The 19,361-nt window shown below is 40.6% G+C and overlaps 1 long non-coding RNA gene across 1 annotated transcript in view; it reads left to right on the plus strand.

Annotated features, from left to right (window-relative positions):
- LOC128315170 (uncharacterized) overlaps positions 1–19,106 on the plus strand; it is a 66,314-nt gene extending 47,208 nt beyond the window's left edge. Inside the window, exon 3 of the long non-coding RNA XR_008297645.1 lies at positions 8,850–19,106. This is a non-coding gene — a long non-coding RNA (uncharacterized LOC128315170). The remainder of the gene's footprint in view (positions 1–8,849) is intronic.
- The last annotated feature ends 255 nt before the right edge of the window (positions 19,107–19,361 follow it).

Here is a 19,361-nt window from a genome sequence, read left to right on the forward strand (position 1 = left end):
TATCAGCATTCTTTAGGTTGGCAAATTTATGAATACATTTCATAATTTCTAGAAACATGCATCTTCATAAAACATATTTGTTAACAGACCCAAATTTATCTTAATTTTTCTGTAATAAGGAAGCCAAAAGTAGATAAACCTATGTTTAGTAGTTAATGTTTCATTATTTTATCTTCTTTGGAGATGATCTAGGTATTCAGTAAATTTCCCTCATTTAACTTAACTAAGCAAAATTCTTAAGTTTCAGGTTGTCAAAAAGATTTTGGAAATTATTATTATTTTTTTTTAATGTTTGTTTTTGACAGAGAGAGCACAAGTGGGGGAGGGGTAGAGAGAAAGGGAGACACCAGCTCCCTCCAGACTCCCAAGCAGGCTCCAGGCTCTAAGCTATGTGTACAGAGCCCGACACAGGGCTCAAACCCATGGCCTGCAAGATCATGACTTGAGCCAAAGTCAGCTGCTTAACCTACTGAGTCACCCAGGCTCCCTGGAAATTATTTTTAAGTACACATACTGTAAAACATAATTTTTGCTAAAAAGTTCACCTGCAAACTCTTATCTCACATCTCTCTAAATCATTTGCTCCCAAAAATTATGTTTAGATTACCCATGAAACCTTTATGAGACATTGGACAAAATCAGCCATCATTCTAAGTTATTTTTTGCTGACAAATTTTACAACAGAGATAACAAACTTATTTGACTAATAGACTCAAGTAGAATAAAAAGTTGTATGTCTCTATTATAGTGAATGTTGATAACTCTAAGACATGCCTATTTTAATAAAACTAACAACCTTAAGTTGGCTTTCATACTGAATATTTTTCTAAACCATATAAACCTGAAATTCATTTGGATTAAATTTCTATTTTATTTTTGAGAATTTTTATGAATACTAAATTTATAAGTGTTTAATTTTCTTTAAGCCAGTTAAATAGAGAGCTCTTTTACAAATTAATTTTGGTAATGCCATCTAGAAGTAGAAAAACAGTGTATTTTTAATATATAGACATAGACATACATATAGACAAGCACAGAGATTTTATAGTTCTATTATTATTATTATTATTACATTTAGAGAGAGAGAGAGTGCACATGAGCTGGGGAGAAGGGAAAAGAGAGAGAGCGAGAGAGAGCTAGAGAGAATCTCAAGCAGGCTCCATGCTCAGTGTGGAGCATGACCTGAGCCAAAATCAAGAGTTGGATGCTTAACTGAATGAGCCACCTAGGCTCCCTGTTACTGTTTCTGTGTTGAAACAATATAGAATTACTAGTTTATAAATAATAGTTGGGATAATTTACGTTACTCACTAAAATGGTTAAAATCTTTTACTATTTGTAGAGAAGACTTCTCAACGTTTTTTATTTATTTTTGGGACAGAGAGAGACAGAGCATGAACGGGGGAGGGGCAGAGAGAGAGGGAGACACAGAATCGGAAACAGGCTCCAGGCTCTGAGCCATCAGCCCAGAGCCTGACGCGGGGCTCAAACTCCCGGACCGCGAGATCGTGACCTGGCTGAAGTCGGACGCTCAACCGACTGCGCCACCCAGGCGCCCCTGTAGAGAAGACTTTTAAGATTTGTATTTGTCCCTGGAAGTAATCTTAAGGAGGCTATGGTCTAGAGTTTGGGAAACAGAGCCCTTTTTGTAGTTTGTATTTTTAAAAAGACTCCTTTTCTTTTCTTTTCCTTTAGTCTTAGGTAAATATGGACATTGTTTTAGATAACTCCTGGGATGTTACATTTCAAAGACATGGTAAGATTTATGTTTTCAAGAGACTGAAAAAGAATACAAGTTCCTCCAAGAAGGACTTTGGTTTCCTAAGGCCAATAATTGACAAACCTTTTGAGATGAATTGGTGAGGTTTTAGAATTGGTAAAAAGGCATGGATGGACTTTGGATTGTGTATAGAGTTGATTTTTTTTTTTTTTTTTTTTTTTTAGTTTTGCAAACATTTGTAAGATAAGGACAGTTGCTTTAATTATTTTTCTTTTCTTCTCCTTTTTTTTTTTTTTTACAATACTTGCAAATGTCTGAAGGCAAATAGGAGGGGATCTGAGTGGATTTTGATTTTTTGTTCTATGTCAAATTTCTGTTCTTTCATCTTATTAAGTGGGTCTGTAAGGCTAGCCATTATACCAATAAGACAATTGTTTAGGATGGGAGCTCTCCAAAACCTTTTCTTTCAAATACAGTCAACTTAAGAGATCCATTGCCTGGCCATTGATGAGAAGAATCTTATATTCATCTCAATAGTGACTTAAACCACTAAGCCTGTTTATGGCTTGACCATGGATGTAAGACGTGTCCCTAAAGGAGAGTGAAAAACAAAAACAAACAGTCCTCAGAAGATCCAGAAAGTTTGCTCCTAAATTTAGCCTAAGAAAGATCTAGCCACAAATGGAGTGACACTCACATTTCTGTCCAGCCTTATCTAGCTGCAAATAAAGTGCAACCCACATTTCTGTCTGGCCAAATTAGTGACAATGAAGGTTGAAATGAAAAAGGACCTTTATGCACTGGATCCCCTTATGACAAATTCCCCTGAGACTCGCACATTTGGACAAAAAGAATGCTGGCTATTGGATCCACAATTTATTGGGCTGCCTGCCAGATGCATGCCAGTATAAGCATCCTCTAGATGGCAGATACCAGAGAGAATATTCTCACTGGTCATAAAACTAAGCTGTCAATACATAGAAAAAGATGAAAGGAAAACTTAATCAGAACTGTGGTTCACCATTTCTTGTGACAAATGACACAAAAAACAGAGACAAAAACAACAACAACAACAACAAACAGTGACCATCTCTGGGAGGAAAAGGATCAATAGAAAATAACAATACTCATAAAAAATTTTTGCCAAAGTCACTATACCCAAGGAAATAGTTCCATAAATATTTTCTCCTACTAATCTAAATTAGATAAAGAAAAGGACTCTCACTACTCTTGCTTCCATTAGACCCTGCAGGCACAGGTTGGGAGACTGGTGTGGTAAGAATCTTACCTTCTGCTGGCCTTTTTCTTAGAAGTTCCAGAATCTCTCAGCTGCAGCAGTCCTGGAGTGAGCAGCATTCAGTCAGTTAAAGTTTATCCTGTTGACTACACCAACTGTTGGGGAGGAAGAATTTTTATCTACCTTCAAGATTCTTTTGGCTGGTCTAAAAATTAAATTGACATGAGACAATTAAATTGACATGAGATGAACAAGAGAAAATCAAACTTAATTACATATGGCTGGTGGCTCCATAAGAATATGAAGGCCACAGGCAGTCAGGCAATTGAGGCTTATATGCCATCTAGAGCTAAGGAGGGGGAAGTGGGGGAAGAAGGGGAAGGGAGCCGGGACAATTCACAGAAAAGAATAAAGGCAATTGACAGGAAGAGTAAATGTTTGGTAAACAAATGTTTGCTGGGCTATACAGAAGCAATGGAACACAAGAAGGAATTTTAGCAAACCGATTTTGCTAGTTTCCTCCCTGTCTTCCACCCCTAGTTTATATTATACTGTAGTTATCTATGGTGATAACTCCCTTCCTGGAGCAGGTCCTCTATATTCTTTCAGGCAGTTAAGGGAGTAGCAAAAAAGAAAAACTTCTTGAGCCCATGTCTTAAAAATAATCAGCCTAAAATAATTTTCATGCTAAGGAGACATATTTTGGGGTGGCAAATTTTGTTCCCCTACATAAATTGTATCAGAAATACACTGTATATAATTATGTATATGTATATGTAGTTTATCAATGCAACTGTAGATCTTATAATGTGGCATTCAGTAATCTTTGGTTCATTTTTTCTTTTTCCTTTCCCTTTTTCTCTTCCCCTCCCTCTCCTTCTCCCTCCTCCTGTTTCTTTTGGCTTTATGATATTTCAAGTTAAAAAACCTCTTTTGATGCTGTTATACGTAAATATATATAGACCAAGTGGACCAATACATAAGTTAATACATGAAGTGGCTAAAGCCCAGTAAAAGTGTCTAACTTCTAGGAGTTTATTTCAATCCAAATGTGTTACATGTTTTATTTACACACACACACACACACACACACACACACACACACACATTTAATTCCCCCAACATCCCTACTCTATAATAATTGTACTGCTATTTTTTGGATGAGTAAAGAAATTCAGGTAAGTTAGGTAGCTTGGCAATGAAAACTAAAATGTGGAGCATGAATTTAAAGCTAAACTGTCTGGCTCCAAAGCCTATAGTCTTTTCCCTGCATATCTTGGGAAATAATAGGTACAAAGTAGGATGAAATCAATGTTGTAATTATTGTTTAGCTTAAAGATGTAATGTCCTCATTCATAATGGAGTACACATCCCTACTCTGGAAGAGGAGAGTGTTTTAAGGCTACAAGATACTGGGGAGGACTCAGAAGGGATCCATGCACAGATTTGAAAACCCAGTTGCTTCATGGTTTTCTTTTTTCTTTGGTTGCCAAGTGGATACAATGACCACATTCCTGGCATGAAGATTTCATCCATGCTGGGTATTCCTGAATTGGTGCCTGAGGCTCCAAGGCTTAGGTGGGTTTTTCTAGGATGCTGCCTACCTTACATACTTCCACAGGGTACCTGCCCAGGTGAACAGCATGCCGATGATGCCAGCCAGACTATTGCTCTATTTCTCCTTATTTTACTTACAATGTGACTTGGTACAGGGTCAGAATGTTGATATATTTTAATATGCTCATATGCCAAATCACAGTGTTTGTATTTGTAACTCTGAGAATTAATGGAGAGAATAAATAAAGTTAGAATTCATATTCCGTGAAGTACTTTGAGCTTCACTAAAAGGGGAGATGTACAAGACATTACATTTAGAAATTGTTTAGGAGCAGCAAATGGAAAGAAGCAACACTTTGCTTTAAAAAAAAACACAACACATCCCAACCCCTTCATTATGTGCAGCACACAATTTAACAGGTGTGTGATTTATTCATTTATTCACAGATTCATGGACTAACCATTCCATCACAGCACTATTGTCTGTGAAGCAAAACACATTTACAACAAACTGTATCAGCTTATTCAGAGTGACTGAATTAGCTGATCTCCAGAAATCCTTCACTGCCAGTTGAAAAAAGGGTTAATAATCACCAAAATGGTAAACATGAATAATTAAACTTTACCTCATTAAAGTCCTTTCTATCCTTGGATTTCTGGGTCATCTATAACCAGTGCTTGTTATGAAAGGAAAACAATTGTGTATTATTTGCATTGGAGAAGTAATGAAATATAATAGTTTCTCCACATGGATCTAGAATATCAGTGGCCCTCTTGGGAAAGGTGCTATATAGTCTGCCCCTTCCTGCTTCCTTAGTTCTTCTCTTGAGAAGAAGATGGTTTTCCTGATTGATGAATGTAGGGACAGCATGCCATCTATTTGGCCACATTTCTTTACTGGGCAAATTTAAATGTTGTGTCATTTGTTCTTTTTCTCTTGGTCTCTCTGACTCAATGCTCCTAGGAGCTGCATGTGCCTATCTCAAGTGTCCACATGGTTAGCTTATCACTGGTGGGTCCAGCCAAGACTCTTGTTCTTGCCTCTCCACTTGTGGCTGGATAAGAAGTTATTGTCCAGTGGGTGTCCAGGTGTAGACCTGGAGCAGAGAACTAGTAGGTTGGAGCTGCACTTTCTACAAAGTGTAACAAAGTGCCCTGTGTTCTTTGGCCCATAACATAAAGCTGATACTGTGCTTGGATTGTGCAGTGTTATTCAATCTGGCTTTACTGCTGGTAAAGCTGATAACTGTGCTATGATCCTCCACTTGCTCCTTTTGCCAGGTTCTTGAGTGGAAATAGAAGGGGAGGATTGAATGAGTGATTTTTACCCTGCTCTGAAACTCCAGTAAAAACCAAAGATTCCTGAAGAGAGTCAGGGCAGCAAGAGGGAGCTGAGGGGGTGGGAGGAGGATGAGGAAGAGAGATTATTGTTGAAGTGTATGTATGCCTATGGATGTGTGTGGAGAGATAGTTACTTTTCACTTTCTGCCTGACTTTAATACATTATAATGCCCTCATTAAAATAGTTTAAAAGCCGCATTCAAAAATGATCCCTGGGACTATAATGCTGAAAACACCATGGGAGATATGCAATCAATAAGTAAACAGTGTCAGCCTGAGGCCTTTCAGAACAACATTCCTACTCAGGAAAAAAAATTAAGGTAGATTTAGCCTATTTAAAGATTTCCCAAGATATTTGTTAAATTTTAGTAATAATGTTTCTTCCTTTGAATAAGCTTACATGGTTGTCTTTGAGATTATCCTGGGCTAGAGACCATTTGATATTCAACCTGTGACTATTGTAGTATTGAGGCTGGACCAAAAGAAATTTGTACTCAATCAAATGATTTTCACTTACTGAGACAAATTCACTTTTTTGCTTTCTTCAGCAATTCATCAATCTAATGGGAGAAATGGAAGCTATCATAATAATGAGAATAGACTTACAGGAGCATGAGCCAATATCAATACTTTAATAATGCAAATTCTATTGCTATATATTTGGTGTCAATCCAAATTTGCTTTTAATTAAGTTTTCTTGCCATTGTATGCTCCTCTCTCTCTTACTTTCTCTCTCCTCACCCCCAGGCCCCCTCCACATACACCCCACATATACATATATACCTTTTCTCATAACACAGGTGTCACATTTGACCGGATCCTATTGTCACTGGACATCGTTGATAATGACACTGATGACACCACTATTACCACTGTCATTATCATCATATCGAAGAACATTTTGAGAACATTTTGAATATAGCTGTCTGATGTCTGATATATCCTCAAACAATAACACTAATCAAGAATACCAAAGAATATGTATTTTTAAGAGTAATGTAGTAACATAATGTGTAAGCATCAAAATTTCATACTGTGTCATGACTCAACTTATATAACGTAGGATACTCTTAAACACTTGAACAAGAAGGGCTATTAAATTCTGTTATTTTATTGTTTATATTAGGACAATTTAGAATATTTTTATGGTAGGTGATTTTGAGCAGCAGACATCTTATGAAATACTGGGGCTTCTCCCATCCTGCTCATCTACCCTTAATAGGATGCTCTGGGCATCCCATGGTTAGCAGCCATTTCCCAGCCCCTAACTCCCTGGTTTCTGACCTGCCGCAGGCCTATTTCCAGCTTGTTCCTGACTCTGCATTATTATCTTCCTCTATTTTTAGACCTTTTTAGGCCTTTGACTTTGCGCTCCTTTCAAGGATTCTGGGCTCCTTTTCTAGTCACTTTGAAAAGGTTAACCCATCCTAGCAACTTCCACATGGGGCTGCTGACTTAGTTTCTCTGGTGGGTAGATTTGGACAGCACAGTTTCTGACCATGAATTGGTTGTTCTTCATCCTTCTTTATCCCAGCCATTAAGCATTGGATTTCATCAAGGCTTAGTTCTAGGTCCTACTTACTAACTCTGTGTGCTCTCTGGAAGAACTAAAGTCCACATTTAATGACTGGTTAATAGAATAGTTACTAGATTCTGAGAACCATATTAAGAGTTTTAAATCCATCCTGCCACTTAATACTCCTAATGGTGTTATAAAATAGGGAATATTATTGTCTCTGTTTTATAGAATATGAGAATTTGGGTTAGGGTATTTGAGTAATTTCTTCATGATTGCACAGCTAGAAAGTGACAAAGCTGGGTTGCAAATCAAGACAGTTTTACTCCAACACCCCTGTTCTCAACCACTATGCTATATTGCCATTGGTTTATATGGAATCGCTGAGAGATCTCATCCACGCTTGTAAGTTCACTTGTCACCAAAGTATGGATGGACTGCTAAACCTCAGTTGCCTACTCAAGGTCTCCATTTGGATGTCCCCAAAGCACTTCAAACTAAATACATCCTAAAGGTACCTCAATTGTGGTTGACCCTTGAATAACATAGGAGTTAAGGGTGCAGACCCCTGTGCAGTTGAAAGTGTGCATATGACTTTTGACTCCCCCCAAATTTAACTGCTAACAGCCTACTGTTGACCAGAAGCCTTACTGGTAAATATGAACAGTTAGCATATTTTATATGTTATATGTATTATGTACTGCATTCTTACAATAAAGTAAGCTAAAGGAAAAAATGTTATTAAGAAAAATCATGAGAAACAGAAAATACATTTATAGTACCATATTTTTTAAACAAAATCCACATGTAAGTGGGCCTGTGCAGTTCAAATTCATGTTGTGTAAGAGCCAACTGCATTTGCCCCTCCAAACCCAGTCCTCTTAAATGCACCCTCCCTCCATCAGTGAAGGACACAATCCTGCATTTAGTGGTACAAATCAGGCACCTGGGCATCATCCTTGACTCATCCCTTTCTTTCCTTCAACAGTGTCCCATCCATTATTAAGTCTTGTCACTGATATCTCTGAGATGAGTTTCAAAACCGTCCTCTTCTCTCAGTCTCCACAGCCACCTCATTTGCCCAAGCCATTGTTATATGTCTTAACTAACCTAGTGCCATAGAACCCTGACTGGTCTCGCATCCAGCTTTAGCCCTCTTCATCTGCTCTTGACATTGCAGTCTAAGTTGACAACACCATCACCTGCCTAAATGCTTCTGTGGTTCTCATTTTTCATAGCTAAAGAACTATCTACTTAGCAAGACCAGCAAGGTGCTGCAAAGTCTGGTCTGTGTCTGAAGTTCCAGACTCATGTGAATCTTCTTCTCTTCACTCTTTGTATCAGGCATACTTGCCTTCTTTCATTTAGACATTTTTGGTCCACTTCAGGATCTTTGCACATGTTATTCCCTCTGTCTGAAATGCTCCCACCCTCCCCCACCAAGTCTGGTTAACTTTTATGCATTCTTCTCTTCTTAGGTCACATGTCAATTCTCCAGAGACACCTTCTTGGCCCTTCTTCCCAGACTAGGTGAGCTTCTCCTGTAATATGTCCTTATAACACCACAAGGCTCATTATCAGGACATTTAATGCAGTTTGTAGTTTTGCTTTTGTTTATGTAATTATTTGCTCAATGATTCTCTTCTCTAGTGGAATAGAAACCCCATAAGGGCAGGAACCAAGTCAGTTTTTGCTTAGCATTGTACCTCCTGCAGTCATTGATAACTATTCATTGAATGAATAAGATGAATGATTCTGAAAACACAAAGGAATTAATTTTAAATGTAACAGATTAAATAGTAAGAATTAAATCTTTTTTGAGTGATAGGTCATATATTAAATTTTAAGGTAAATTTTTTTTGACTCAAGACTTCCCTCTTCTATTGTAAACTTCTTAACACACTCTGAATATCTCAATGTATAATCCTTTTAATTTTCTCAGTAGCCAATAACAAAAGGGTATGATCTGGTCTTGAAACCCATCCCTGGGTCTTGAAACTAGGCCCCACTGCAGTGCGTGGCAGCCAGAGCCTGCTGCCCTGGGATATTGCCCTGGCTGCTCCCCTTCCCACCATACTTACCACACTCCCTTGCATCTATGACCTTCTGGTCTTCCCAGCTACCTTGCCTTCAAGTCAGAGCCTATCACTGACGCTTGCTTGAGGCAATTCTTCAGACTTTTTTTGCTTCACCCTTGGATTTTGTATCCCTACAGCTTCAGCAGGACTGGTGAGTGGGGAGTGGGGTGGTGATGCTGATGGCGGAGCTGATTCCTAGTCCCTGGCAAGAGCAGAGTTTATGTAGCTCTGATCTGGAATCCAAACTACCTAGAAGAAAGAACAGGGAGTGGGGGAGCTGTGTGGAAGGATGAGATGCTAGTATTATTTCCAGTGTGTTTTGGGGAAGTGATTAAATGCCAGGCCTACTTACTCTGAATTTCTGAAACTGGCCCAGAAATCTGCATTTTAATATGCAGCCCAAATAATTCTGATGCATGTGGTCCCTGTATAGCACTTTGAAAAAAGCACTGGCATAGAGACATAATTTATTAAGAGCAATGTTAACACTTTCAAAAAGCCCCCTATATTCTCTGCTGTACTGAGTTGCTTGAAACAAAATACACACATACTATCATGTAGGCTGACCCTCTGGTCCCTTCAATGTATATTAATGGATATCATTCTGTTTTTATGCTAAGAAGCATAGAGGGACAGTTACCTGTTTTTCTTTGTGAATTCCAGGAACATCTGTTGCCTAACACCTGGCGGTGTCTGTAACAGGTGTATGCTCAAGATAGCAGTGATAAAAAATCATATGATTTTGGCCCAGATCACAATTTGCAGCCTGTTATTCCTGCCAAATGGGTCAGTTGAGTTGGAAACCACAGCTGTGTGTTAATAATTTAGGGGAAGTGTCACCATTTAAAAGAAAGAGCATAAGAATATGGAATAACTTGGGGAATGAGAGAGAAAATTTTCAACTGCTCAGGAACTTAATTTTCTTTCTTGTCCTCTCATCCCCTCCTTACTCATCCCCCCAAAGCATTAACTACTTTTAAGACTTTATGACAGAGGTGAAAATTAGGAAGTTGTTTGAACAAAAGAAAACAGTTCTGTAAATGGTGGAGACCTCATTTGGGAGGCCCTCAGGTTGTCTGGTTCAAATCCTTCATTATGCAGACGAGGAAATGGAGGCCCAGGAATATTATGTGATTGAGCCAGGTGACAGGCTATATTATCTTTTATCTGTCTGGAACCCAAAGCACAGCTAGAGTCCAGGTGTCAGATGTAGTTCATTATTCTTCCCATACTACCACAACATGTTAGCTCAGAGTTCTAGGCAAGGGAAGTGACTAATGATATTCCCTCTGCCACAGTGGAAGTTGTATGACAGCAGGCACTTTGCCTATCTTTTCCTCTGCTGTAACCTCAGCATTTAAAGTTCTGCAAGGCACTTGTGAGTACTTGGTAAGGCCTAGTAGCTTCTACTTTTTTTTTCTGGGAAACCTAAGGTGCCTGGAAGAAATTCGGCTATTCTGATGGAGAGACCATATGGAGAGATCATGTGCACTCTTGAAACCTATGAAAAAGACTTATTTGGAAATAGGGTTTTTGCAGATGTCATCAAGTTAAAATGAGGTCACACTAGATTGGATGCAACATAAATCCAATGGCTGGCATCCTTATAAGAGGACCATGGGAAAAACACACACAGGAAGAAAGAAAGCTGTGTGATGACAGGGGCAGAGATTGTGGTGATTCAGCTGCAATCCAAGGAATGTCAAGGATTGGCAGCAATTTCCAGAATCCAGAAGAAGTGAGGAAGAATTCTTCCCTAGAGCCTTCAGTAGGACCATGGCTGCACCGATACCTTGATTTTGAGTTTCTAGCCTCTGGAACTGTAAGAGAGTAAATATCTGTTGTTGTAAGCTACCCATTTGTGGTACTTTGTTATGGCAGCCCTAGGACACTAATACAAGAAGAGAGGTCTTGAAACTACATGGGGAGAGAATGAGTCTCACTATCCAGCATTCTGCTGAATCCTTCCATTCAGTCTAGCCCTAGCTGCCATTGACCACAACCACATGAGAGACTCCAAGTAAGACAAGAAGTTCTGCCAAGGGGTCTCAGACACATTCATGTTGATGGCATGGGACATCTTGGACATTCCAGCCCCATAGAGCATCCAGATAACTACAGCCCCAGCTGCTGCCATGTGGAATAGAAGAACCACCCCGCTGGGCCCGGTCAACCCACCAAATTGTGAGATAATAAAATGGTTGTTTTAGCTGTGACATTGTGGGGTGGTTTTCTACATAGCACTAGATGACCAAATATTTGAGCTCCCTAGAAACAGACTCTGAGATAATGAAGTGATTTATTAGGATGTGTTCCCAGGAAACAAATGGTGGTGGCATGGGCAAGTGAGGCAGTAGAGGAAGACAACCAAGCAAGGATGTGACATCAAGCGAAGTCCCATGGAGGTTAAGTGTGATCTAATCCTGCCAGGAGCTCTGGATATGGTGTAATTCATAACTCAGTATTGTCCCCATCAGGGTCCTAGGTACTGGAGTACCAAAACTCCCTTACCCTTCAGTCACTGGTTAAGAGCTTTCCTGGGGATATGTAAACTGTCAGTCACTTCTGGTTCTCAGGCGGAGCAGGTCAGGGGATGGATGTTAGCAGCCTGAGGGCGGCTCTCCAGCAAGGATACACTAGTGCTGGCCTTCGGGAACAAAGGTGCGCACAGAAATAGTGTGTGGAATGGTTAAAAGCAGGGTGACCAGTGTATCCCCGTTTGCCAGGGACTGTCTTTATTTAAAATGGAAAGTCCTGGGCACCTGGGTGGCTCAGTTGGTTGAGTGTCCAATTTCAGCTCAGGTCATGATTTCATGGTTTGTGGGTTTGTGCCCCGCGAAGGGCTCTCTTCTGTCAGTCCAAAGCCTGCTTCAGATCCTCTGTCTCCTTCTCTCTGCCCTTCTTCCGCTCACGTTCTCTCTCTTTCTGTCTCTCAAAAATGAATAAACATTCAAAAATATAAAATGGTAAGTCCCACATCTGAGAAGCCCCCTCAGTCCTAGGCAAACCACACAGTTGGTCACCCTAGAAAGAGATTATGGGATGCATGAGCAGAGCCTGATGCTTCTCCCCCGGTAAATGCATGAATATCCCCAGCTGGGTAAGTGGGGCCTGCAGGATTCATTGGAGGCATCTTCGCCAGGAATGCTGGAGGTCAACTAGCTGCCAAGGACCCTTTTAATGTTAAGAACCTGTGACCTATAACAGGTATAAATTGTTTCAAACTTTTTTACACACTGCGGAGGGGCTGAGGGGGATCAGTGTGGGGAAACATCTAGCTGGGCAGTGAGAGGCACGAGTAAGACAAGAGGGGCAGGAAGCACATGGGTATGACTAGGAGCTGGGCTGGAATGTGAAACTCAACACAGAGCACACAGCACAACGTCATCTACAGATCTAAGGGGAATGAGAGGCTGAAAACCTGGAGTCAGAGGAAGGACAGGGCTGGGAAGAGATCAATTTACTCTCGTCAGGATATTTTTTTGAAAAAAAAAAAGAAAAAAGAAAAAAATGTTTTGACCAGAATGATTATTTTTTGGAGGCTTTCTGAAGGAAAGGAGTTTATGGATACAAATGAAGGTGAAAGTCTGTCTTGGGAGGGGTGAGGCTGGTGTCTCTAGCGGGGCAAGAAGTGGAGCCCTGTGGCCATGAACTGAAGGAGTTCTCAAACACTAGACAGAGTGGACGTTCAGGCTGCCTCTGTGAGAGAACAGCAGCGGCAGCAGCCTGCAATAGCCTTTATTTCATATTTCATTAGATAGAAGCATCAAAGAGTATCAAAGCAAGGAAAGAGAACACAAAGGATCTTTAGACATTAGCCAGACATACGTCTGGTGGCTACGTGAAGGCACGAAGGGGGTGCGTGTGGTTTCAAGGAATGTCAGGGAGTTACAGCAGATGTTGTATCTTAACTGTCCTTTGGGGGATCATGCGGCTCTGTCCTCATAGTGCTATCTCATTCGACAGCCTTGAGAACAGAACATTGCTGATGTTTCAACTATTACCCCATTCACCCTTCAGGACTTACAATAGAAATGGTCCTCCACAGAGCCCCAGTCACCTCAATTGCAAGCAGAGAAGCTAGTGTATGTAACTAACAGCATGGAAATAAGGAATTTCTTAGGAAGAATGGGAAGTCTTCAATGAGGGAAGGCAACAACAATGGGGAGATTCTTTAAGTGTTACAGATTAATGAATGGTTTGAGAACAATAAACATAAATATACTCATTTAATCGCAGAATATCAGATAAAAGGGGCATTTTGAAAGCAAGAAGGAAATGCCTGTAGGATAAATAAAGGGAATGATATTTTATTTAAATTCCACAAGTAAATATATGGAAGAGGCTTACAAGAGAGTGTAATACTAGCCTCAATTGGTAAAGAGGTTCAAGACAGGCTTAGACAGTTTAGTGAGTGCAAATCCATCTCAGATTAATAGGGAAAGGTATTTAAGATTTTCCTGTTTATTTTTTAAATTTTCCTTTTATTCTAAATATTTAGAAAATATAAAAGATCATACAGTGAAAACTTGCTCTCTTGCACTTGTCCCACGTCTGTCCAGTCCCTGCCACAGTCCCAATAGGTGATCACGGGTTTCTTATATGTCGTTAAAAATATTTTGTAAAGTGCATATAAAAGCAAATAGGAATAAGTCCTTTGATGGCAGGGAGTTTAGTCTGTTTTCTTCAGTGACTATTACCCCACTCCTAGAAAAGTTCCTGGGATATCAAAGGTGTTCAAAAAGTATATGTTAAATGATCAAATATATTCACCCTCCGAATTTTTAAATAGTAGGATCCTATACTCACTCATTTGTATCGCATCTTGCTTTATTATGTCCTCAAGATCTTTCCTTATTGGTACATAAAGACCTCTTTCATCCTTTCTTTTAGAGCCCAGTTATGTTCCACTGCATGGATGTACCATAATTTATTTGACCAGTCTCTTATTAATGGCCACTTAGTCCCACATTTTTGTTATTACAAACATATGGTGATGAATAATCTTGTGTGATTTTTGCACCTGTAGGATGAGTTCCTAGAAGTACAACACCAGTTTTTATGAAGTCATGTCCTCCCCCAAATATCTCAGATATTAGTGACAAAATTCTCAATCAACTGGAACACTGATCCGCCTGAAAGCAGGCATTTCTTATGTTCTTTTCAGGGTCACTGGGGTTTACTAATGCCAGGTGTCTTTGGTCTGCTTTCTGAAAAGCACAGAGATTTGTAGAAAGAGAAATAGTGAACAGTGTTGGATGCAGTGAAATTGACACATGGGTGCTCAAGATGGTGCTGAAAGATCATAGTGGGATCAAATATAAAATCCCAGAAATCCCACACAAATCTTGTGTGGCCAGTGTTGTAAGCTGACTGTTTTCACTGTGAGGCATAGGCTTTAATTGCTATATATGTGTACAATAATACACATCTGTAGTTTCAATATTTTTCTGAGGACGTTTGAGGACCCAGGCCAATACATAATGGCTTTTTTGCCAATCTTCTTTGCCATAGCCTTTCGTTTTCATCATAGCCTTGGGGCTTTGATTTTATTAGTTTGGTCAGACTGTGACACTGGGGACATCAGGCTGAAATGACAGCTTCCCACGTGCTTTATCTCAGTGTTGTTTCTTACAGGGGAAGTAACTGCCGAATCGGACATGGATGATGGTGCTATAAGAAAACATTCTCTGAATCCTTAACCCAGGCACACATGGCTGTGCTTCTTTTCACTGCCATATTTCCATCTGAAACGTGAAGATAATGATACATGCCTTGCACCCTTTGAGAATGTGGTGGTGAATATTAATGACATAAGCTTCAAAATACAGTTTGAGCTCTTCAGGCCTGAGGTCCTTGATAAAAATTGGGTTATAGAACTAGGGAGATAAAGGGGCACAGTCCAACCATGACCATTTTTCATTATAGAGCACCTTGACAGCTGCTCTATGCCTCTAACTCCAGTACAATACCTGGGAACTGTCAGTATAGTGCATATGGATTTTTAATACTTTGCTTTATCTTCCTATGTTCTAACTGCCAGGGACTGTGGGTTGTTTATTCAGTCAGCAGATATGTTTCAAATGTTCACTGGATTCTGACGGAGGTGCCTGTCTTGGGAAGAGCCCTGGGTTGCTGGCCAGGAGGCCTGCTTTGCTCAGACTCCATCCCACCCACGTGGAATGTCCTAAGCAGCCTACCCTACCTGAGCCTCTGTTGTCTTTTCATTAGAGCCGAGTGATGATCTCTGCCCTGTGTGTCTCTGCGTATGAATAGGAACATTCAGCAAGAATAGAAATACAAGCTTGTTCAGTAGCATAAGGCCCGTTAAAGATGAGTATGATTATTAATGTCTATATGGGGTGCCTCCTCAAGATGGAAAGAAAACAGATGTCAGGAAACAAAGACTGCATCCTGTAAGCCAGGGCTTCCCGTCTGCAACTGAACTATAAACCAAGAACATATCCACATTTTCTACTGTGATATATCAAAATGATATAGGTCTGCATATGTGTAAAAATATGTATGTAGGATATTTGTAAAATATGCATATATGGATTATAAAATATAAAGCTATCAATTCTTCAGTTATGACAACAGCAGAAAGAATCTTCCTTTCAGGTGGCTCACATTGAACTGTCCTATGAGGGAATTGGTCTTCTGTCCCCTGGAAGAACCAGGAAATGTCAAAGGGGCCCCGTGCCAAAGTCAGAGCCCTGTCAGCATGCATTCCCACCCTGGCAATAGTCCCGTGGCCTTGGGATGGCTTTAGGAGCCTGGTACAGATTCTATTCCAACAGCTCCAGAGGCTCAGTGAGAGGAAAAATATCTGTTGATTTTTTTTTTTTTCCTGAAAGTGGATGGGTAAACAGAAGCTGGTACCATAGGTACTTCGAGTTGGGGTATCTTCCAATTTTTGGTTAAGGTTTATAGTCTGGATCTTTTTTTTTTTTTAATGTTTATTTTATTTTTGAGCGAGCACATGAATGGGGAGGGGCAGAGAGAGAGGGAGACACGGAATCCTAAATAGGCTCCAGGCTCCAAGCTGTCAGTACGGAGCCCTATGTGGGGCTTGAACTCATGAACTGTGAGATCATGACCTGAGCCAAAGTTGGACACTCAAGCAACTGAGTCATCCATGCACCCCTGGAGTCTGGGTCTTTATGTAAAATTCTCATTTTTGAATGTTGGCATGTGTACAGACATACACATACATCCACAGATCATTATGTGAGAGAAACTGGAGTGGTCTCTCTAGGGGTCCTTGGAGAAGGAGAGGGTGTCCTCTCTAGAGGAGAGGGTGGTACCAGCCAAGAGGAACAGACATGTTTAGAACCTAGCACTGTGGCAACATTATTGTGTTCTCTCCTTCTGGAGCTCAGCCTGACCACCAAGGTGGGGATGGATAGGCCACTGTGTAAACATCTATCACTTTCCTAGGGACTGGCTGTTAAGGAAGGCCACTTTAGCACTGTTTTAGATTTCCCATTTGGTTGGTCAAAGTTCATGGGTCTCCCCGGCCATTAGGGAGTTAACATGTGAATCATGGAACTGTTCTAAAAGCCATGTAAGTGTCTAAGGTAAACTACAGGAGCCACATTACAGGAAAGGTGGATCCATGAAGTGGAACTAATGGTGACCCCTATAACCATAAACCTAGCTACTTCTAATAAGGGGAAAAGGTAACAGGCTGATGATTATCATCCTTGCACTTGTAAAATGGCAGTGCTGAAATCTAATTGCTAAGCAACAGATTTCCTATAAGGTGATTCCTAGGAACTGGTTTGCTCCAGAATTGGGAGGATAAGGATAAATAATACCAAATGAGGGGCACCTCGGTGGCTCAGTTGAGAGTCCGACTCTTGGTTTTGGCTCAGGTTATGGTCTCACAGTTTCGTGAGTTGGAGCCCTATGGTGGGCTCTGTGGTGATGGCCTGGAGCCTGGTAGAGATTCTCCCTCTCTTCCTGCCGCTCCCCTGCTCACACACTCTCTGTCTCGCTCTGTCTCTGTCTCTCTTTCTCAAAAAAAAAAAAAAAAAAAGCCTTTCTAACAGCTAGGAAAAGAGTTTTTTAAAAAACAGTAATAATACCAAATGATTCATTGTCTTGCTTCTTTTGACTCCCTGGAATTTCCCAAATGCTAAGCAACGGGCGAGAAAGTGTCTGCCAGGGCACAGGATGCAACTATGAATTTGGAGAGAGCACTTCTGTTCAGCTGATTATTTCAATTTTCTCATCCATAAAAGGGGATGGCCAAAGAACACTTTTTCAATGCTCTGCAAAAGCCGATTTGGAAACCAAAGGCTTAACTCTTTTCTTTTCTCTCACTGTTAAGCCTGTATGTAGAAATCAACCACATCTAATTTAATCACACCTGCTTCTATTTTGATGATAAGATCAGATTATAAGGTAAGGAATAGAAGCCCAGGGAAGGAAGAAGGTGGGCCAGAGGTGGTGCGTTTGAGCACACATTGAACACCTAATACGAGCGATCACATACATTATCCCATTGTATACAGCCTCCCCAGAGGGAGGAATCATTTACCATCGTTTTACAATGAAGCGAGTTTCCTTTTTGAAGGTTTGTTCCAATTACAAATCAGTGTGTAAAATAAAACTCATACACAAGAAATGAAGGAGGAGGAGAAAAAGGGAAACGTTGGAAGTTTATTCTCACTTACTTTTAATTTATTTGATTAATCCTTCTTAGTTTCCTTCCTCTGGCCAGTTCTTAAAGGCAAGCATTTCCGTACATTGATTTTGTATCCTGCAACTTTGCTGAATTCATGTATCAGTTCTAGCAGTCTTTTGGTGGAGTCTGTCGGATTTTCCATGTATAGTATCATGTCATCAAGGTAAGCATTTCCAATCCTTGGTCCCTTCCCCAGTCTCAGTTTCTGCTTGAGGTACAGCCTCCTGGTAGATGATTCCCATCTCTGGTCCTGATTCTGCCCTACATTCTAGAGCCACATCAGCCTTGCCCGCTCCCAGCTAGCCACCTGTATGTGTAAATGAGTGGGGCTGACCTGCTAATGGCCAACTGGTGTGTATTGGGCTAAAGTCACTCCAGCCTTGTCCATAATCCCAGTGATATTAGGACTAAATATCACCTCCCCAAACCAAGAAATAAGAAATCTGACTGAAGGGAGCCATTTTGGATCAGCAGCACCTTCTGGAAATAATACTTGGAGGCTGCTGACAGATTTCTGAAGGGCCATGAGGTTTTCTGGTATCTTGGGCTTTGGGGATTTCCCTCCAAGGTGTGGTCACTGCAGAAAGAGTCCCACCCAATATCCCTACCTACTTCCACTTTCCCTACCAGCCCAGGCCTGAGGAACACCAGATCCTGCTCTCACTCTCCGTGACCTGACATTACCTAAGTTAGCGTTTGGTATCATACTAACTCTCTCTGATCCCTGGCCTGCAGCCCCTGGATGACACTCAAAAACTGCCACTTCCTGATTCCAGAGTGGACTAAATCTTGACATCCCTGGGCAGACTTGGTCTTTGCCATCCTAGTCCCCTCCAAGGAAACAGAAGCTTGGTCCTTTTCTCATATTCCGTTTTAGTTTCTAGGCAGTTTCCTCTACCATCTCCCATTACAAAATATCCCATGCCAAATTTGACTGACAGTTGTTGCAGCTATTTTTGGGGGGGGGGGTTACTTATTTATTTTGAGAGAGAGAGAGAGAGAGAGAGAGAAAGAATACATGAAGGAGGGGCAGAGAGAGAGGGGAGAGAGAGAATCCCAAATAGGCTCTGCACTATCAGAGCGGGACTTGATGTCACAAACCGTGAGATCATGACCTGAGCGGAAATCAAGAGTTGGACACTTAACCATCTGAGCCACCCAGGCGCCCCAGCAGCCGTCTATTTAAGTGTATCCACATGACGGTTTCAACATGCTTCAAA

This window comes from Acinonyx jubatus, chromosome C2, assembly GCF_027475565.1.
Source record: "Acinonyx jubatus isolate Ajub_Pintada_27869175 chromosome C2, VMU_Ajub_asm_v1.0, whole genome shotgun sequence".
Taxonomy (NCBI): Eukaryota; Metazoa; Chordata; class Mammalia; order Carnivora; family Felidae; genus Acinonyx; species Acinonyx jubatus.